The sequence below is a fragment of the Tauraco erythrolophus genome, chromosome 16 (genome assembly GCF_009769465.1).
Source record: "Tauraco erythrolophus isolate bTauEry1 chromosome 16, bTauEry1.pri, whole genome shotgun sequence".
NCBI lineage: Eukaryota > Metazoa > Chordata > Aves > Musophagiformes > Musophagidae > Tauraco > Tauraco erythrolophus.
The window spans coordinates 4,420,423-4,443,020 of NC_141480.1; positions in this window are offsets into that span (position 1 = coordinate 4,420,423).

Consider the following 22,598-nt stretch of genomic DNA (forward strand, 5'->3'; position numbering starts at 1 on the left):
AACAGCACCTTTACAGTTTTGCATTCTTTTGCAGTGCTCTCATGCACTGTTTATACAGTATCTTATTGCTCATCTGACAGACTGCTTGTTCTGGTCGTAAAGATTTACATCTGTGCTGCTTCTGTAAGGAAAGACCTATGGGGAGCGTGATAATATAATTAGTACTGCCAAGAATATTTTATCAGTATAGTCTGCAACCTAAATATGTTACCTGGATGTTTGTTTATCCTGCACCCAGGTAAATACTGGCAGGTGGTGGGTTTTTGCCTTCTGGACAGTGTACTAGTGATCCACTTGTTTCTCTACAGCAACAGGATGTGGACTATGATCTACTTGGTATTTGTGAGCTGAACCTCCTCTTTTCTTTAAAAAATTTCCCTGAAAATACGGCTACTACCTCAGCTCACTCCTCCAGTTTGCTGCTTTAACAGAATTCTTGTAACCTAATTAAAAATAAATTTTAGGTTAAGATGGGAATAATTCCATAAAGTGAAACAGGGCTTGAGCCTCAGAAATCAGTGCTGGCCTAGTGCTGTGGGCTGTCTAGCCTTTGAAGGAACACAGGCACAGGAAACATCTCAGCTCTAACATTTCTGAAGCATGGCTGCAACTCTTGTTTACACTGATCGAGGCTCAGTTGGTGTTATTCATCTTAGACAAATAAACCAGGTTGTTTCAGTCTGTCCCCGATCAAAGTAAAGGGGGGTGTTATTTATTCTAAGAGTGAAAAGTGAAAAAAAAGCCTAAATTTTTCAGGCGCCTTTTTCCTACAATTGGAGGTACAACATTTTCCATAAAATAGAAACTGTCAGTAACAAATTATTATACTATTTAGGTTTAGGATGCCAGGGAACATATCTGACACAAATACCAAGAACATAAACAGTGTCCACAACAGGGAAAACTATAATGAAGCGGAAACTTCGGAAGGGCTGAACTCTGAACGCATAAATGTGGACCCTGCCAGAATTATTCCTTAGACATATTGCATCTTCAGACTGAGAGGCTTAGGATAACATCCCAAGGCTGCTAGTCTCAGACTGTTATTTGAATGGAAGGAAAAGGGTTTTTAGCCCTGGATAGAAACCTCTGATACTTGCTCCCATAAAAATGGTCCTCTTGCTCACCGTGCCTGGAAGTGATTTGTGGAGTGAGAGGCAGCAGTAATTCATCAGGGCCAGGCAGCTGCCTGCAGGACACAGCATCAAGTTGTCATTGCTTTTCCCAGCTCTTAATAACATGTTTTTAAAAAAAGTTGTGAAGATTGATGGAAGTTGCCAAATGAAGGTGATGTACGAGCAGGTGTTTTGCCTAATTCCCCAGGTTGTTCAGTGACTGAATTTCAGTCCTGACCTTTTGCTTTCCCCATCTTGACTCTCCCTAGTTGCGGTCACGTAGTTCTCTGACACTCTCAGCTGGTCCCTGCGCTGGACCCACCTCTGCTTTGCCTGCCCCAGTAACACAATTGTGCTTTCTCACCTCCTTTGTTTTGGCAATGGCTGTAAATCGGTGCTAATACCCGGGGGCTGGGGATGTGAAGGCCACGAGCTATTGATTTAACCCATTATTGCCAAGGCTTTGTCAAAAGTCCCTTGAGTTTGACTGCATCAGCCATCAGCAATGACCCCCTTCACCCGGGCTGTGGTCAGCAAAGGGTAGTTGCCAAGTAGATGGCATATCCCTGGTGCTGCACCTATGAGGATTTGATAAGCCTTCTTGGGTTCTCCGAAACTGCCAACTGAGCCATTTCTATGGGCATCTCGGAGGGAATCGTTTACCCCAAACTGACATCACCGTGCAGGCAAAACTTTGCATAGTGACTTTTTTTGAGAAGTGCTTTTTATAGCATAGCTGATGATGTGCTTCCAGTACTTCAAGGGGGATTACGGGAAAGCTGGAGATGGACTCTTTACAAAGGTGTATAGTGATAAGTCAAGGGGCAATGGCTTTAAACTGAAAGAGGGGAGATTCGATTAAGTATAAGGAAGAAATTTTTCACTCTGAGGGTGGTGAGGCACTGGAACAGGTTGCCCAGAGAAGTTGTGGATGCCCCATCCCTGGAAGTGTTCAAGGCCGGGTTGGATGAGGCTTTGAGCAACCTGATCCAGGGGAAGGTGTCCCTCCCCATGGCAGCGGGGTTGGAACTAGATGACCTTTGAGGTCCCTTCCAACTCAAACTGTTCTGTGATTCTATGATCTGTCAGAAATGGCCTGCAAGTAGATGCACCAGCAGAGAGGGACCCTTGTCCGTACTGCAGATGTGCCCCATGCTTGTTCCTGCTGACCAGACTGCAGCAATGCTGCTCTTTCCCTTCCTTCACCTCTGGTTTATGTTTAGATTTTTTTTCTGAAGGAATGGATGGACTCTCTACTGCAGTAGAGGAATACTGCACTTACAAAACCAGACTTGTGAATCTTCAAGTGTATACAAAAAAGCAGACTGACCTCAGTTGCCTAAGAAAGGCTTTGTGCTAGGAGAAGTTCTGCACACACCTGTGCCTCTGGCTTGCCTATGCGGACTCTCCCCTTAGGTGTGCAAAAGGTAAAGGGTCTGTTTGCACTTTCACTTTCACTTCTCTGTGTTTACACATGACAGTTTATAACATGCATGCTTCAAAAGCATAGTGTTCAGATCATACCTCTTTATAGTGGAAACGTTTTCCTCCTCACTTGATTTCTGTAAGAGAAGAGAGAATTAAACTGTGAGCAGCATGGATACTAAATACAACTATCTCAGAACGCATGGTTGTGCCTCCAGTTTGTAACAGCACAAAAAAGGCAATATGTCAGACTGCAGAGCGGCAAATTATTGCAATGGCTTAAGTAAATAAGCTGGTTTTTATCATTATAGAAAGTTTCCTCGCTGAGCTAGATGTACTGATATATTTGTTTTTTCACGAATATAAGTGTCTGCCTCTGATGGGAACAGTCAGCTGTCACTACAGTACAAATGCAAATTGCAAACTAATGGTTGAACAATTAAGATCTAGTGCACGGAGCTTATTGCCACTGGAGGACTGTAATTGAATTCCTATTGCTGTCAGACAGGTTGAAAATTACTGTAATGAAGAGCATCAGTTTTCTACTCTACATCTCATTGTTTCCCAGCCAAGGAGCGTTACTGTTAAAGAGTTTCCCACAAATAGATCAAACAGCACTAGAAAAAGAGTAACAAATGACAGAGGAATGCTAGCTGTCATTAAAGGGGAAAGTAATTAACACTCTGTAGTTTGATTCCCATCATGCCCATGAAATCCGGGAATCTAAAACCATGGCTCTTCCCCCCCAGCAGTCCTGGTTGTGTTACTGTGTATGCAGAGTGAAATTGGTGATGGCAATACAGTAAATAATCTGATAACTTGATATAATCTCTAACACCCCAAAGCCTTTCACAATATAATAGACAGCTCTACTGTCTACTCCAACATATTTGTAAATAATCTTCGGCTACACATGTGAAAATGATATTTCTTTTACTAGTATCTTCTTTAAGATATATAAGGTATGCATATATATGTGGATGGCATCTTAATTGCAAGCATCCTGTTTGAATAATCTCTAGAACAAGCAAATTTATAGGAGGCATATATTGAAGGTTACAAACAAGCAGAGATTAAATCGTTACTTACAAAACATATTAGTTGGTGTTAACTTCTGCGTCTGATATTGATATTCCTGCTTCTAATATTGCAGGAAAAAGCACAAAATAGGGAGCTGTGTAAGACTTGGTTTTTTGAGTTTCTCATCTAGGGAGGTTATAGCCCATAATAAGATCAATTCCATGATCTGGATCACTCTAGGGGGAACTTCCATTCCATCTCAAATCTGAGAAATCAGTTTTGTAGTCACCGAAGATGACTGGGATGTCCCAGAACCCTTCCCTTGATAGTGTCTGTGAGTGAGATGTTCCCATTAGCTGGGCTAGGGCCTGTGTTGGGAGCCGGAAAGGGTTGATCAGAATCGCCTCCAGAAACTGTGCAGTGCAGTAGAACCCACTGCTCCAAACTTCAGCACGTACATTAGACATCTAACATTAGACTGTGGTAGGACTTCATCTGCTCAGTATTTGGAGATAACATTTAAGCTGTCTGATAACAGTTCCAGTTCTTGCACTCAGAAGTGCCCGAGAGATATTGTACCCTGCAAGAAAAAAGGAGATTTGGTCTGACAGTGTCACTCGCACCACTTCTGAGGGGTACCAGCCTTCCTCCTCCTTGATCTGATGCCTAAATAGATGCACCTATAAAGAACTTGTCTGCTGCTGCTCTATAAATCAGAGAATAATTTGCTTTGGAGATGTCCCCTTTCCTTTAAAAAGGACAGCTTAAAATTTTTCAGCTTCTAAGATGCATTGGAGGGTCTATCAAGGGGATAAGGCTATTGATGAAGCATTTTGATAGGAAATTTCAGTTTGGCCAGGCCTGTCCCTGATGTAGCAGCCGGCTTGAGTTGTGCCTCAGACAATACAGGTGCAGATCCAGCCGTACAGAAAGCAAGCACCTGCTTCATCTAAGCAGCTATGAAATGTTTTGTTAGACTGGGTCATAAATGCCATATGTTATGAAACTTATTTGAATTTAAAATATTGCTGTCGTGAGTAATTCTGTCTGTTTAATTTTCAATTACCCCGCTCAGCGTGACTATGCATATATTTCAGTAGATTAACTGGGAAAAGAGAACGAACATTCTGGAATACGAGCAAGCAACATGCTGTAATTGCCTGAATTGTATAGTCATTTTACAATTTAAAATAGTGCAGCAGAAAAATAAAAGGGTTCCTGTATCTATTTTCTCATCCTGAAAGTTTCTGTATTTATTCAGTACATGACTGTATATACCTCACCATAAAAATGAAGAAAAAATGGCAATTTTCCTGCTTACTGTATTAAACTCTGTGGCTAAGATGGTACCTAAGACTCCTTTATCCAATGAACTTTCTGAATATCAGTTATTTTGAGTATCACCTAGAATGAACTTCCTAATCTTGTGATCCTCAGTGAGGGCTCAGGGCTTGTTAATAACCTGGTTTGTAGCTGAATCCATTTACTTTGGACCACAGGTGAATTCTCAACAGAAAATTACCTGATTGACTGTTGTTAACTTTGATTTCTATATTGGAAGTGTAAATCTTCCTGGATGCTGCACAGTAATTTTAGTGTCACACTGAATATTTAGTGCTCTTTAACAGAACTGAGTGCAGTATTTATTATTTCTGTAGGTACTAGCAGCTGATGGGACTATCCAGTTCTTAGTGCTTCAAGACCCATTAGATCAAAGCAGAAGAGCAGCAGCTAAAAAACAGATGTAGCTTCCAGTGCTATAAACTTTGTGCTAATGCAGAGGTGGTAATGACAAACAGCTTCCTTTCGGCAAAAGCAAACCAATTACGACCTAACAAACGCGTTACACCCCAGCAGCTAAATAATTCATGGTATTGGCAGAAGATCTCTGTTCTATAAGTCTTTTCAGTCCAATATAGTGAGATGTTAATATATCAGAGGAGAGACATCCATCTCCCCCTTTATTAAGAGGTTACTGTATGTTAATAGCAAAATGCCCCCAGATACAGGGTTTTCCAGTGCACTGTGTGACGTGCTTGAAAAGCAAAAGCCGCATAATCAAGTGCCTCAAATTAAAATGCTCTCACTTTCATAGGATGGCTTCATCCTCAATGAATACTAAAAGTCTAAGCTTTGTTTCAAGTAACAAAAGCTGTTCCTGTAGGATGATGAATGATGTACTCCAAGTGGGTCATTTAACAACAAGCTATACAAAGGCCAGACGCTTTTCCAGGCTAATGGCTTTATAACCAGTAATAACCTGATTTTGACACCTGACATCTCTCATTAGAAAGGTCTTTGCTCATAGTGAAAGAATACCAGGTTGTCTGGAAAGCTCAGCTCTTTCTGGGATCCTGTCAGCTGTGCAATATGTTCCTGGCTGGTGACACTCACCCTGGTGGGAATGGCTGGGATGTTTAAGGTGTGGACCTCTCTTGAGAGGACTCGGCCCATTTGATAAAGACAAGTGATCTTCTTATCCTTAACTTGAAAAATCAGTATTCTATACAAAAGTATAGTAATCCACAAATAGTAGGAAAGAGACATTGTGAGAGAAGCTTACTTATCCCAAAAATATTTGTTCTTGCTTACAGTGGTGATATTTAAGTAAAAATCAAAGCAAATACTTTGTGGTTGGTTTATCACTGTACATCTGCATGCACCTATATCCTTCTGCTTCCCTGGATGCTTTCATGTTATGTTGAGTTTTCATCCATCTCTTCCTAGTTCCTGACGTCTAGAATTATGCACTCTGTCCCACCACAGCAGACACCCAGGAGAAATTATCTGATGATACCAGAGAGCAGGTTTGATACGGAAAGTATTTAAAACAGGTGATTGCCACGCTCTTCACTCTACTTCTCGTACTAAAAGCTGTTCTAGTAACTGTCAAACCTTTGTGTTGCTTATTTGCTGGGGAACACCAGAAAACCAAAGTGTTAGAAACTGGAGGTTAATTGGTGTAACCTGAAGACTGTCGAGTTCCCACTGTGTGGCCCAATCTCTATGAATAAGAAGGGGATATAACCCATCCTATGAAAGGATTTCTTGTAACTTCCAGCTCACGGGATTAGTTCCACGTTGAAATGATGTTTCATGTAGCCAATTTATGTTAGCACTAAGCCAAGCTTGACTACTCACTGCATTACCAGAAAACATCTCCTGTGTGATAGGAGGTGTGTTTACCAGATGCAATGCTGGCTGCTGTCTGAGGAGAAAAAAGAACAGTACCAGGTGAAATAACATGGCTTGTTCCTGAATGTTATGTCTCAAGTGCCAAAATCTTATGTTTTAATGAGGCCTCAGTTCTGGTGATCTTGGTTTTCCTTCTCTTGAAGGTATTTGTCTCCAAAAGGAGAGAAAAAAATTAATCTACTTTCAGAAAGTCTCTTTGTAAAGCAGAAAACAGTCTCCTGTAGATTATCCTTACTTCAGCTAGAAAAAAGCCACTGATATTTCTCAGATGCTCTTTTCTTCACCTGATCTTTTTTTCTGTAAAGGGGACACTATCACTAAAATAAGATCAATGGTAGTATTCAACTGCCATGGGTGCAATTCTTCCACAACCTTGAGAGGGATGGGGGTGGGGAGAAGTTGCTGTAGACTCTAAGAGCACCTCAGTAAGAGCCGCGTTTACAAGATAAAAATGTCAGATCAAATAAACAGATTTAGCTATCAGTTCTGGATGAACTCAAATGCTTGTTAACATAACATGATATTGGCCCCAAGAGAACAATTAATTAAATGGTTTCAGCCTGAGTGTTGAAAAACATTATCTGAGATGGATTTGCCCTTGTTCTGTGTTTGGTCTAGTCACCACAAAGAACAATAAAGTAAATATTGTTAACTTCTCCACCTTTTGTCTCAACTTAAAAATGTGTGAAAAGATCCTCTTTTCTCCTCCACTGATTTTCCGAAGGAAGATTTTACAACTTGTAGGAAGATTTTAAAACTTGTACCTAGAAATTCTCTTCTGTCATGTGCAAAACCACGTACATCATCGCTAGCATTGATAAAAAGGAATGAGGGAGAGAGTTCCAGCTTTTAGTGCATTTGTCCATTTCTTCTGTGAGCAGGAAAACAAACACTCAGCTTGCTGAATTTTTTATCTTGTGATTTCATCCTGCAAATACTTTCATATTAATGATACATAAAAGTATGTGGGTTGCTCACTTATGTGGCATAAAATTATGTTCATTCTTCAGCCATTGCAGAACTGAGACTTTAACAGAAAAAATCATGTCAATGTTAAACCACTTTCTTCTGCAATAAACATTTTGCAAAAGTAACACTTTCCATAAGCATGAGAAATGTGTGGAAGCTGAAGCCTGAAAGTATTAGGCTTCCTCGCCTGTTCACAGAGGATAATTAACAATTTCAAGCCTCTAAAATCTTCCTTAGAAAAAAGAAGGGATGCTAGATGCTGCGGAGATTTCTTATTTCTTGGAGACCAGAAGTAGTTGCTTCCTAGCAACAGCTATGTAGTAGATGTCGCACTGTTTCTGTAGTTTGCTAGTGTTTTGTCAGTGATATCATTTGCAAATGAAAACTAATTCATTGAAGACACTTCCAAGATGTTTTATTTCATTTTGCTGCCCATTATTTACTTGGATTTTCAATGCTTTCCCCTGCCCCCCCTTCCCAACATAACCATCTCTGTGTCTGAATTTCCTTACGGCAATGTATTTTCATATTTAAATGCCTTTTGAATAAGTGTTTTTTACTTTTTTGAGTGGAAAAGAATTTGGCTCCCTTCTAGGTGAGTCTGGTTAATCTTAGCTAAGAGTTAATAGCAAACAAGTCTCTGTTTGCAAGCTGCTTTTGAAATACAGAGGCAGCAGCTAAGTGTAACTTTTATATCGATGGAGCCCATTAGAGGCTGGATTTATGAACATGATTCCTTAAAATGATAGCGTGCCCTTCTTATCTAGTTCTCTGCCAATATATGCCACACTATGATGGCAATATTTCCAGGGACAGTCATTGTTTCTTTCTAGGTAAAGAAAATTGTAGTATCTAATATGAAAGTTCAGTGTTTTATCAGAAAGACCCAGCACAGATTTATAGCAATCAGAAGTAAAAAAAGTGTCAAGACCTGAATTTCAAGCAGTGACTCGGATATCATCATGCTTGGTGCTAAAATGCTGAGGATGATGGAATGGTAAGGATTCTCAGAAATGCAATAAATTGTGTGATAAATGGAAGAGATGGCTCACTTCCCTTTCGTGTCACAAAGGCTACTAATTTAGTAATAAATATTTCAGAATTTTTGAAAACATACTGAGATATTGACCAAAGATGTTTCAGTTGTTTATTATGTGTCTTAAATCTAGATTTCTCTCTCCTTTAATACCTGCCGATTCTATACTTTCCTTTTTCCCAGTCCAACCTGAGCTAATGCAAAAGCAGGTAACTACCACTATGAATTTATTCCACAATAATCCTGAAGTTTTCCAAATACTCAGCTCCTACTTTTGTTAGATGTGGTCTGGCTGGCATAGTCTCTGCTGGCCTCACAATTGCTAAAAGAAACCGTTGTATGCAGGTAATGCTTATTATAGAGACAAAAAGTGGGTTTATCCCATGGAACTTTTTCTCTTGAGTGGTCAAAAATTCCCTCCAGGGAGGCTCTGAGTGAGCTGGTTTCCTACTGCTGGTCTCATCTTAAGCACTTCCCCAGCTGTGGTGACGTTAAACCTGCAGCTGTTGAATGGAGCATGCAGAAGGTGATGTAAAGTGAGAGGACAGGATGCTCGGTGCTTCCAGGAGCTATGTGGGACTTGGCTGCTTTTAGTGGTATATTATACTTTGATAGGCAAATCTCTGTGTTGATTCAGTGATGTTTGGTCATTTGGAAAGACAAAGCCTTTGAAAGCCATATCTCTGCAGTGTTTCTAGTCATCTGTCTGCTCACTGCCTCCTCTGTCAAAGTTTCCCAGCAGTGACAGCGACGGGAGCACAGCAGTGACCTCAGGCAGGCTCAGGAATGGAAGGTTGCAGATTCCCACAAAACCCACCCTGGAACTGTAACCTGGGAGTGAAAGGGAAGTATTGTTCCTTACAAGATAGTCTGGCACCTCCATGAGTGCCTGTAGGCTGTACCTGCCAGGGGATGCGGGAGCATTTCCATCCCCTGCTCTCTCCAGAGATGAAGGGTTGCCCAGCACCCCAGCTGAAAGGGGTCTTAGAAATCCACCAGGCCAGCTGGAACTGCTTGGGGTGATGGAGGCAGCAGTGATGCTGTATCAAGTCCTGCCTGTGAATACTAAGAGATATGGTAATGCTTCTGTCGCTGGCAATTAGCTCAGTAAGTCAGAGGCTGCTGTTAAAGGCTGTTCCTCAGCCTGACAACAAGCTGTCCAAGTGTTTCAGAGGCAACGAAGTACAGAAATCCTTGCAAGGATCTTGCATCCATGCCCTTCCCTGGAGGGGAGCTGGGCTGGAGCACGTGCAGCGCGCAGGCTCCTGCGTTCTGGCGGTGACAGTAATGTATCACATGCCAAAAGCATCGTTATCCTTTGGGGGTGCAAATAATGGAATGGGATGTGTTTTTCAGCCACTAATCCTCTTCTGTCCTGCCAGTCCCTGTTAGTGGCTGTGTGTGCCAGCGGGCAGTCCTATTGCTTTGCCCCAGCAATAACTGTAAAATTAACTTTCTGAGATTCAAAACAGCTTGCAGGGGTTTAGCCATGTAATTTCTTCTGACATTAGTGGGAGCTACATGATTAAAACTTAGCTCAGTGGCCTGAAATTGTCCCTGCTGGTGTTGTGCTCTCACCTCACCCTGGTACTGGTGATGCCTCGGCGTAGCTGGGGCTGCTGGAGGCAGATGGGCTGGAAGGCAGGGAGGTGACCTGCTACTTCTGCCTGTCCCAGAGATTCCTCATCCTGCTTGCTCTGGACCTGCTGAGAGGGAGAATCTCCTTTGCAGAACGATGATTAATGAAGCGGGAGGTGGGGGAGGAACGAAGAAAGGTGGAGGAAGGGGAAGGTGGGGGAGGAAGGATGGCAGGGCATGAGCTGTGGCTCCTTAATTTTATTCCATCCCAGCTGAGTCCTGCCTTCTCTAGTGCAGGTTCCCAATGGATTACAACCCGTACCTGTGTGGTCGCCTCCCTAAACAGCTGTAGTTAGCCAGAGAAACGCTGGGTGTAATTTCTAAGGCTTTAACCTTTCATTTGTGTTCTTCTTAAAAATAAATACAGATTGAGCAGGCAAAGAGAATTCAGAAGCACTGGGACAAACACTTAGAAAAGTGTCTTACAATACAACTCCTGTTCCCACTCATGAAAAGTGCATGTACACTTCTTTGGGGGAAAATAAGCCTATTTCAGCTACTGTCTATTCCTGGGAAACGTGTGCTGCTCTTGCCTCGGGGTTGTTCACAGCAGTTTCCAGTCGTTACAAATAACGGGCAACAAAACTCTGAGGAAGACTTGGAAAAGGTGTATAATCTTTGCTCTCTGACTAGAAAAAAATCTGGGACTTGGAAATACCTCGTTCCCAGGAAGCATTTTTATTTAAAATTTGCCCCTTCGGTGTAATTGAAATTTCAGCAAGCCAGGAGAATATTGAAGAGAAACTTCTCCAAGTAATTTCTTTCTCTTCACTCAGTAGTAAAAATTCATGTTTTCCTTGATCCTCATCTTGAAGCAGAATTAAAAACCTACAGTTATATGAATGTTGCAAGCACTGTATACATTATTGATTGTCTTTTTAATAGATTAATTATTAGTAGTAGATATAGTCTGGTTTATATTTTTATAATACAGTCCCTCCTCTCCCGTCACATCATCACAGTAAAAGTCATTTCAGAGTCAATATTTTTAATTCTAGGAAAATGACAAACGGCAGGTCTTCCCTTGTGGTTTTTAACCCTACAATACATCTTCCTGGAGAAAAAGCACTTAGAGCAGCTCCGCAGGGATTAGCTAAGATGACTTGAAGAATTTATTTTTGTTTTTCTCCCATCCTGGCGAGCGCTCAGCTGCTCCCTGTCTTGAAGGCTCTCGGTGTTGGCTGCCTGCAGCCCTGAGACATGTGTGGCAAATATCCATATGTCCTGAGGACATAAAAATGCCCTGGATGTGCTTGTCCTCCCCACCTGTACTGCTGTGGGGGCTGTCACCTCCAGCTCCCTCCTGCCAGCAGTCAGAGCCATCAAATTCTTATCCGTTCTAGCTGCTTCCTTTGACATTTTAGCTAAAATTGGAAGAAGAGGAGGGGTGCAGGTTGTAATGCGAAGTGAGGTGCTCACTTCTAGGATAATCCTTCAGAATGTTTTCAGTGGATTAGTTGTTTTCTTCTTTCTGTACAAAATCGTTCAGTATAAACATGTTGATTTTTTTTTCAAGGAGCTGTGGAAAAGCAGTAAAAATGCATCTGAAAACAAACAAAAATAGAAAATACAAAGAACTGAAGAATAAGACTAATCTAAGGGCACAACAGACTTCATCAGTTAGGCACAAACTTTTTGTCAGAACATCTTGCTGGCGTTTTTCCCTTAACATAATAGAATATTTGTGCTTAATTATCTGTGGCAATAAGCGAAGATCTGAGTGTGCTATTATAGAGACATTATTAAATTTTGCATTTACCTGATAAAGAGATAATGATACCAATTCCATGTATGAGTTCCAGTTTTGCAAGCATTTCTCACTAGAACAATAATCTAGCAGGACTTGACAATCTTCCTTCAGCTTTATGCCATCACTTGTAACATGCTAGCTGAGCAATCCTTTACAGCGATAACAAATTACACATCATCAACCGCCGCAGCAGAACAGAACACGTGCAGCAGTGTTCTAGCTGGTTAAAAAAGGACAGGTTAAGATGATGGAGAAGAATGTTATTTAAAATGTATTCAAAGCATCATAGCTCTCATGGACTTTTAACTATTCGTGATTACTTTACTTCTTCAAAGCAAAGCTATGCCTGTAAGTCGCTGCTTGCTTCTCCCTGACAGCATGCAATTTGAGTTTTCTTCTCGTTGTGCAGTGACCCCCAGGCAGCACTTTGCAGCTCTGTGCTGTAGCTAGTTGATTCCTTCACTTAAAGAAAGAAAAAAAAAATTTAAAAAATCAGTTATTCCCTGAGCCTGCATGGGGTGGAACTAACTTTAAAGAATTTGGCATCCCTGTTAGGGAGGTGCAGCGTGCCAAGTGCCTGGCAGCTATCAAGTGCTGTTTTGTTTTAGTGTAGGCAATAACGTGTTTGAGGCAAAGGCAGGGCAGTGATGCTAACCTGGCTCCTAACATGGAACTGAGCTGTGTCCTCAGACTGGGCTATGTCACTAGTTAAGATACCTCTGCTTCAGCAACAGCTGCTCCGTGGAGTAGAACACAGCCCAACTTTCTGAACTGTGAAGTAAACTGTCACAGTTTGTGCTCCTCTTACAAACACAACACATATTGTATTAGCTCAGGCTTGTTTCACAGGCTGAATGGTTATGAGCTGCTTGTGATAAATTTTACTGAAACAAGTTTTGACAGTTGCTAAAGATTTTCAATGGTACAAACACATTCTCAGTGATTCAGATTGTGCCTGGGTGTAATCAAACAGGAGGGCAAAATTCATCTCATGTGATAACCTGGGCAAGAAATGCTTTCCTCTGAAGAAATAAGCCAGTCTGCAGAAATCTACTGCAGAGAAATAAAAAAAAAGTATAATGTTTGTTTATTACCATAATTTCAATAGGAAAGAAGAGCTCAAAGAGTTTTTATTTGGCTGAATTACTGATACCTTCCACCTGCAAGACTCTGACCCAAACCTAAAGGTTGGGGTGAAACATCTCTGAAACCTGGGAGCTCAGAACGAGGTTTTAATACAGGCTGTGGTTGTCTGGTTTGGGAAATTGTCTGGGCAGAAGGCTTATAGTCTACTATAGGGACTTATTTTCATGTGTCTGCTTTCTTTTTCTCCATCTATCAGGAGCCTTTGTGTTTTCTCACACTGTATCATGTCTGGCTGCAGGAGGAGCAACCCAGGCTATCTCAAAAGCAATCTTAGTTTCATGTTTCATTTTAACAGGAAAATGTGAAGGAATCATAATTCATATCCTTCTTGTGCTTAAACTCTATGTATGTATATATAAAACCTATAGTGGTACTGAAACTACCTCTTGCTGTTACCTATGGTCCCAATGCAGAAAACTGAAGTGCTTGTGTCCTCATCTTTCCTTCTTTACTTTTAAATTAAGATATTTGGAACAGTGACTTTTCTCACTATGTGTGTTCCCAAGCATAATACAGGAGAAGTAGTTCTACTTTCTCGTAAAACATAGAAGGTAGTGATAATAACAGCATTGGAAGGGTAACAGCACTTCTTATGTCTTTGCTACTGTCTTATGAACTTATCATGATCACCCACTGCTCTGATGCTCTTGTGAGTTCTTGCTGACAAAAGGCTGCGTGGTTTGACTTTGCATTGCTGCTGTGCTCCAGCCAACCTTCTGGCTTTGCAGATTCTCCCCAGAGTAGTGAGCTATGGATCAAAGCAGGATAAGTCATCTGTAGAGAATGACTCAGGCCTGAATTTGAAGCAAAATATACACAAATGTACAGATGTCTGTAAAACTCTCCAATAGTCTGTCTTGTGCTGTGGAGTCTTTTACATCCTAATCGGTGTCAAATGAGATGATTTTCTTGTCTCAGATGGGTGATTTCAAGTTTGAAATTTAGCAGTGCCCTCTCAGCACCTTGCAGAACATCTTACACATCATAGATAAGAAATTTATTTAGCATAAATTGCGAAGTTAATCAACTGGACTTGGACTTTGTGCTGTGTACTGTCCCCTGTATAGTAATGGACTCTGCAGTTCATTTAGGAGAAAGGTGGCTCTAGCAATCAGCTTGGTTCCCATGAGCACCATTGGGAGTTTTGCTCTGTAAGGGTGACAAGAAATTCATTAATGGCCCATTAAACTGATGTCAAGGTATTCCTTCAAAACAAGATTGGAATGCCAGTTCACTCATTCTGATCCAAATTAATTGGTTACTGTTTTGCTTGATCTTAATCAAAGGTCTGCAGCGAGTTGCATGCATTAATTACATCTATATATGCATGCAAAGTACACTGGATAATTTCTTGTCTACAAGAAGTATAAGGTTTGATATTCAGGGAGGCTTCATGTCAGTGTTGTGGTTTCACAGCTGCTGTTTAAACTGGTGTTAGCAGCTACTCACCCCTTGCCTTTCTCAGGTGTTGTTTCCACAGACGCACTTTTAGGGTTGCATGAACTGCTTGTGTGTTTGTCACCCAACAACTGCTCAGGTACCCTGTCAGGTTGGTGGGAAGGGTGGTCGTGCTTCACAAAGGCTTAAACATATACTTGGGGTGCAGGCAGGCATTGCACTTGGCAATGTAAAGGTGTCTGTGTGAACAAGCTCGAGAGGCATAACTTCTTCAGAGGAGAAAGGAGTGATGAGGGAAGAGCCTCCCCTTTTCTGTTTGATATGATGAGCAGTGGATGTGTACAGAAGTGGAGTGTGAACCTGTGTAAACACTGAATGAAGAGTACGAAAGGAGAGTGGGTTGCCTGTGACATGGTGTTTCCCACTGACCGCAGTCCCAGTACCAGAAACGTGTATCTCAACTGAACACCAGGAAGATGTACGCTGGGAAAGCTTTGTTATCTGGTTATAGAGTAGGAAATGAAACCCTCTGGGACAGGAGACTAATGTGGTTTTGTTTCACTTGTCCTCTGTGCCTATGTAAAATTTTGGGTGCTGCATATAAATACTTCTCACTTTTTCTTTTATTTTGATATTCAGGGGAATTGCCTAAGGGCATGACACTTCATGGCCTCAGAGATGGCAATATGGTAACCACAATGCTGGGTCAGCTCAGAGGTACCCTGTTCCCCTGTTGTTTTTTTTTCTCCAGGGTATGGGAAGAGTAATGGGCTGCATTTCTACTGGAAGTGCAGGGCCAGGACTGTCAATGCAATAGTAGGAAAGGAAGAAGTGTTGCCTGGTGATCACTGGTATTAGAAAAATCTCCTTTCTTGTAGTCAGGGAGCAGATGTCATGCTTGAATCCTAAAGATCAGGGGGAAGCTTGAAACAACAGAATAGCTGAATTCTGGATCGAATTCTTTTCTGGCATTAGAAGCCTTTCAGGCAGGAAAAGAGAGCATGGGTAGATTAGGAAAGGAACAGGACCTTTCAATCCATCCAAAATGGATGATAAGACCTACAGAGCTATGAGGCTACAGAATCCATTCTGGAACAGTAATGCACCTCTTGCTACCCATGAGGAAGGATTGCTCCCATATATCCTTACTTCAGTGGCCAGCCACAATTCCTGGGTGCTGTAATGGGATGACCCTTCACAGAACAACTGTTTCATTGGCAAGATTAATTTTTAGTGTCTGTACATCTGTCTGTTATAAACTATTACTCTGAAAGGAATAAAATCTCTTTAAGTCCCAAATGTTATTGGATTACTTGCAGTCCAAACTCTTAATCCACCTGTCACCTAAGAAGAATTTTGCTCCAAGATTTAATGTCCTTCAGCCCTGTGTATTATTTTGTGTATGGAAATCAGTACAAAGTTTCAAAAATAGCTATTGCAAAATCACAGATTAATAAACCTGGCACTCTTCTCTGCAGTGTTAAAATTAATGTTCTTTCTGGTCTTGTAAGAGGCTGAGCTCTGCATGTTTCTGTGGAAAGGAGCACATCCAGGTGATCAAGCTTTAATTTTAACTAACATGATGCTAAGGAGCCATTACTCCTAGTGATTTGTACTGGGTAAAGGAAGTAGAAGAAAAGATAAGGAAAAGTGATATAACATCCTTCAGCTAAATATAGAGTGTAGACTTAGTCCTTCGAACTGAAGTGTGCAAACAATTAGTGCAGACATCAAACAAACGATAGCTTCTTTTCTGTGCACTACTAACACTGACAATTTTATCTTAGCAGCATGTAAAATTTAGTGTTAAAAACACTCTCTGAAGCAATGTATTTTAGAGCCTAAAGACTGGGGGGAAAAAAAGTGGATTTTCCACAGAGGAGCAACACAATAGAAGATGTCAGGGAAGAACAAGGCAGTCCTGTTGCAGAAGTCCTATATTGAGAAATCATATTTACTAGATAAATATGTTTTGAATTTTCAACCATGTCTCAGAAACGAACAAAATAGAACATTTTTACATTCATGTGGAAAAGGGGACATAAAGTTCAAGCACAAAGATGGGACTAGAAATCCTGTTTTGAACTGCTTCATGTATTTTTAATAAATCGCTCATGTAGAGTCTGATAGTGACACCCACACCAGTGTATACTTTCCTTTTGCTGATGTGTATGTCACTAAAGAACAAATAAGGACAGTATAACCTGGCCCATGTCACACCAGAAGATCTTGCTGCTTGCTAGAAGAATAACACTATCAGTATCAAGTAGAACTAGTAATTCATTTCAGAGAGTTAATTGTGTTGTACCATCACTTTAGCCCCAATCCTAAAGACAAGAATATGGATGTGATTTGCTGAACTGTCTCTTGTGAAAGCTGAAAGTCCTCCACACTTGCAGAAGACAACTGTTAATGTACAGATGGGAGAGCTGGGCTTCTCATACCAGCAATGGCTTTATCACATCTGGTGCAAACGCTTTCGGCCAAGGGAATCGCTGTGCATTTCTGACCTGCATTACCTCTGCTAGCCTTAAAAATAAGAAACTGTCTGGGACTGAAAGCTTGCCTTTCTTACTCTTTTTCTGCATCTTATCATGGAAAAAGGTTAAATAAGGCAAGGAAAGGAGATATCATGAAGTTTACAGGCACCTAATCATGTAGGTTTGACGTCTATTTTGGCCAGAAGTTGGTTATGAAACTATTGCTGTTGTCCACATCAACATGGCATGAGCTGCTCTGCTCAGAGCTTTTCACAAAATGCTCAGCAATGCTCCTTTGGCTTTATTCTTCATGTTCATAGCTAAGTGACCCCGTTACTCCCCTGAAATCATGTGTTCACAGTTTGAAGAAAGCAGAGACTCTGTTTGGAGGAACGGTGCGATTCTTCATCTTAGCGAGGGATGCGTTTGAAGTTGTGCAAAGTCAGTGCTGCGTTTGGAGGCTTCAGCAGCTGCTCTCTCACAGGCAGAGCTGTGACCAGCAGTGCCTACGTTGCCCTGAAGAGGTGGGTGTTATGAAGCAGATAGCTTTGCATTTGCACCTCTTTTGGGGTGTGATGGAGAATGAGGAGGGAGTATCTCCTGTTATTTCATTTCGGTGTATCTTGCTCTTCCTTGTGTGAGTTTATAGAATATTCTGCACTGACTTGTAAGTCTCCTCTGAGCTTGGCTTTCTCCTGCTGACAGTGTCCACAGTCATAAAAGATAAAAGCTTCTCTGAAACAGATTAAACCACTCAAATCTTATTACATGTTTTCTTCCTCTAGCAGGAAACTTTTATCACTGAGCACACAAAGCATCACAGGCAGCAAACCTGTAGTCTCTTGCTGGTGGTAAGAATGAAGTGGATTGGCTTTTCTTGGTGGAACAAGATAAAACACAATGCTCCAAGGCCCAACTCAGAGCATGTACTCTGTGTTGGTACACTGCTGAGTACTTACTGCTTTTTGGGGGATCCTGTATATAACCAATACTGATTGTGTTCTGTGCTTTGCAATGGTAATGTCTGCACTGAGAGTTACGTGAGCTTTGCTGGCTGGTTCCTTAGGTGAGTACCAGCCTTGAGACAAGTGCACTCTGATGTAAATCCCATATGTCCTCCAGACCCAGGACTTACTGAAGCATCTTGCCACAAGCTCCCTGCCAGGACCTGAGGGGTCTCATCTCCCGCACAAGCTGGGTATGTACATGAGGACCAGGGCACACAGTGAAGAGCACCACTAGGTATCTGTCTAATGAGACCCTCTGGTCTTTGGCTGACCTAAAAAAAATGGTGCCAAAAGAGTGGTACAGCCAGGAGAATTTGCCTGGGCGGAAGAACATGTTGTCCAGTACAAATTTTCCTGCATCAGAAAGCAGAGGAAAAATATGAGCCCAATACTTAAAGTAGTTGGAAGGAACTGCTTCTTAAAGAACAGTGCAGTAGAGCCAGGGAGAACAATTCCTCTCTGTCTGGGTGCAGAAAGACAAGTGCATGTGATCTTGAGCAGTTAAAAATCAAACAAACTCTCACCCAGAAAAAAAAACATATCCCAAACCAACAAAAACAATAATAACAAAAAAAAACCCTAATAATGATTCAGTTTTAAGCCTTATCCACTTATTCAGCAAAAGGAAAAGCAATTTAGCAGGCCATGGGCCAGTTTGATCACTTGACATCTCGTTAGCCAGTTCTACTGGGAGGCTCATATACACCCTGAGTAAGTGTTCTTCTTAAGTAAAATGTAATTTATTGCTGAGTTTCTTCTTTATGCCTTAGTTTCTACTTAGAGATACCAGCCACTCAGAAGGGAAGGCCTCCGTATTTTCCCCCCATGTAAGGGTGGTGTCATTATACACAGCTATTTTGTGCTCTTTGACTTTTTTTAATGATAATGTGTGAAAAGAATGCTGGCTCTGACTATTGTGTGAAGTAGTATCTTAGACTGACATTAGTGAAAAAGCTCTTTGGTCCAGCTCAGGAGTGATATTGCTGATGTGCCTTTCATATAAGGTGTTTTATCCCTCCTCCTTACATTCAGATTGATGGATTTACTGGGATTATTCCCTTCGGGCTAATAGCTACAATTTCTTTGTACATACAGAATTTAAAAGGAATAGGACATTTGATTGATTTGCTCAGGAACTAGGTGTGATTTTTTTTTTTGTGACTACATTTGAAGCGTTAGATGTTTAAAGCTAATTGTGCATTTAAGTGCTGAGCTGTGCTGAGATTGAACTTTAGCACTGCGGGCAGGTGAACGAGTAGGTACACACTAATGCTGTGATAATAAAGCAGTACAGCCCTGTCTATTCAACACCTATTTGGGTTTTGTTCATGGCTGTATTTTGACTGTCTTTCTGCCATTAGAGGCTCCTCCCTGCAAACAGCCTCACAGAGATCTTAAACTGAGCTTTGAGACGAAACAAGTCACCTAGAGAAATTGCAGATGCCCCATCACTGAAACTGCCCAAAGTCAGATTGGATAGGGCATTGAGCAACCTGATCTAGTGAAAGATGTCCCTGCCCATGGTGGGAGCGTTGAACTAGTTGATCTTTGAAGGTGCCTTCCAATTTAAACCATTTTATGATTCTATGCAACTTTAAGATTTTAAAGAAAAGTTGTTATGCCTCCAAAACGTGGTGTCTCTTGTTAGGGCAGTACCAGTGCTAGGCACTCTCCTGCCTGGCATGTTGGCCATGCTGCAAACATCTTGGTAAAAGCAACTTAATTTTGGTAGACTTAATATTTGTGGTGGCAAGAAAAGCATCAGCCATTGAGGAGGACTGCATCGTTTCTATTCCACAAGTAGAGGCAATGGTCTCAACGTTGATTTACTACTAGTGAGACTTGACCGTGGATTATTTACTTGCCTGTATGTCTCCTCTTCTTTCTTTGACAGGTTATCTGTTCACTGCTGCAGTCAGGTCTCTAATTTTTCCCTGATTAATTTTTTCACTGTTCTTCTCTTCATTTAACCTGAATTTTAAAGCAGACTTTCTATGTCATTCCATGAGTTGACTGTGTCTTGGGACAGAAGAATGGACTAGACAGCTCTTTAAAATCCTTTCTAGCCCCATCTTTCCTGATTCTATGATTCCATGAATTTAAGAAAAAACTGCATTTTTAGTGAGTCTCTTCATAAGGCAGTAAAAAATGGATTGAATTCACCATCTTCCCTTGCAAGAATAAGTGCTAAGCTGCAAAATGTCATGTGCTTATTGGAATGCCAAGACCACTACTATCTGGATATTTTCGATAAAATACAGAGAGAGTAATTTTTCAGAATAGGTATTTGTTACAAAAAAACACCCCAAAACCAGGAAGAACAAAGCCTCCAACAAGTCATTCAATTATCAGTGGCTTTATGCTAAAAAATACTCAATTCCATTCCGGTAACACTTACCAAATGTGGCGTACTCTTCAATATGTGAAGAAAGGTCACAAAGCGAGGGAAGCATTGTAAGAAGAAAAGCTGGACCAACATATTTTCCAGTTGTAAATCTGCAACTGAGGATGCAAGTGTAGCTTGGGACCATACAGATGTGTCATGTCACTACAAGAATACACACATTTAGCATGGTCAGGAATTGTGGTCTAAATCTGCAGTTATTCAGTTTGATGCACTTATTTGATTGTCATTTGCTACAGGGACATGATGTCTATAGCCAATATTTTTGGCTTTTACATAGCTATCTTATACATATATATAATACTAGAATAAATTACTAGTCTGATTTCTTTTTATTCCTGTCTGTAATTGTTATAACTTGGGATGAACATGATCAATACTTTCAGGTAATTCTCCTAGAGTATTTTTTTCAGTGATCTTTCTGGATTGTTTTTCTTTGATTTGCTTTCTGAATTAAAGCCACTTTAAATACCTGTACTTCAGCTAGTTATAGTGTAGCAGTAAGATTCTTTAGCTTTTACAGACTTTTACGAAGTTTAGCTTTTGTAAATCCTTTTTACTTCTCCTTGGAAGCACTTATCTTCATTTCTAGACTGGTACAGTATCAATCTTTCACACAACGCAGAGCCTCTCTCCCTGAAAGAAATGCCTGCTTTTCACTCAAAGAATCCATCTAGGGAGACTGAACACAGGTTTGGCAGTTTCTTGACAAGAGGTCTTGAGAGCATCCAGTTAAGTACCCCCATGTTGCAGGAGTGTGAAGACAGGTTCATCTGGCAGGGTGGTGGGGAGGTAGAGCTGAGCAGAAGTGGGGAGGGTAGAAATCACGTTCACCAGGCTGACTGCAGCTCCAGCTGCTCAGACATGAAGGTGTCTGAGTTGTAGATAATCAAGCGCAGCCACGTTCACAGCTCTGATTAAGAGGATGAAAAGGATGTTTCAAAAAATCAGTCCTGTCTGCCACCTACATTTGTTCTCTCCAAATTCCAAGAAATAGATTAATTCAAACCCTGCTAATGGATGGCAAGAGCAAAGCCTGTGTTATGACACTATACCATGGCATAGAGGATAGCAGAAACCATCCCCCCTGCCCCAGCTAGCAGCAAGGAGAAGAATAAAACCAGCATCTCCACAAATGTAAAAGCGTGGAAGAAAAGTCATACCGAACACAAACTCCTCTGATCCTGTACCAGTCTGCTGTGCACGAGAAGTGTGGGTCAGAGAGGTTTACCCTTTTGCTGAGTATCCCCACAGCCAAAGGGAAAAGGGGTGGAACATGGAGGAAGCTGCTGGAGTTGTCTGCAGGTGACATTCTCACAGGGACGAGGAGCTTGTGCCAACTGTGACAGTACCAGCACGCTCCCCTCACGAACCACATCCCATCCATGCAAGGAGGAGAAACAATTCAATTCTGAGTCAAGTAATTTTTCCCTCTTGTTGTGTAATAAAAAGATTTTTCCTAGTTGGACAGACTCTGTTTTTTCAGCCCATCTTCCAGCAGGGTTATCCAGACCATGAGGCCATGGAAAACCAAATCAACGCTGAGCCCATGCGAATGAACTGTGATTGCTGCTGCTTGTTCTCCACAGCTTGTGCTGATGCTTCAGCTCACTGTGTATCTCAGCTATCATTCATGAGCCTGGCTTCTGATTTCTTGACAATCATTGTGCTAATTATTCATTTCTTTCTTGCCTATATACACATTTCCAAAATCCCAAAATAAGACACCTCAGTGATGTGAATGGGATGCATGTAGGCAGGTCCTAGTCTACATCAGGCTCCTGAATATTTAGAAGGTAATTTGAAAATAAAAAAAGTGCAGCTCATTAATGAGTTATAGGTCAATGTCTGCAAGTCATGGATGTGTATTGTGCCTGTTGGTCGCTAAGGAAGCTTGCTATCTGTGGGAAGGATCAGAAGACCTCTGGATTTAAAGACTCGCTGCCCTGCAGAGCAAAACTGGAATGTGAAGAAGAAAGGCAACTTTTAATCATCTTTTTTATTATTTATTTCTG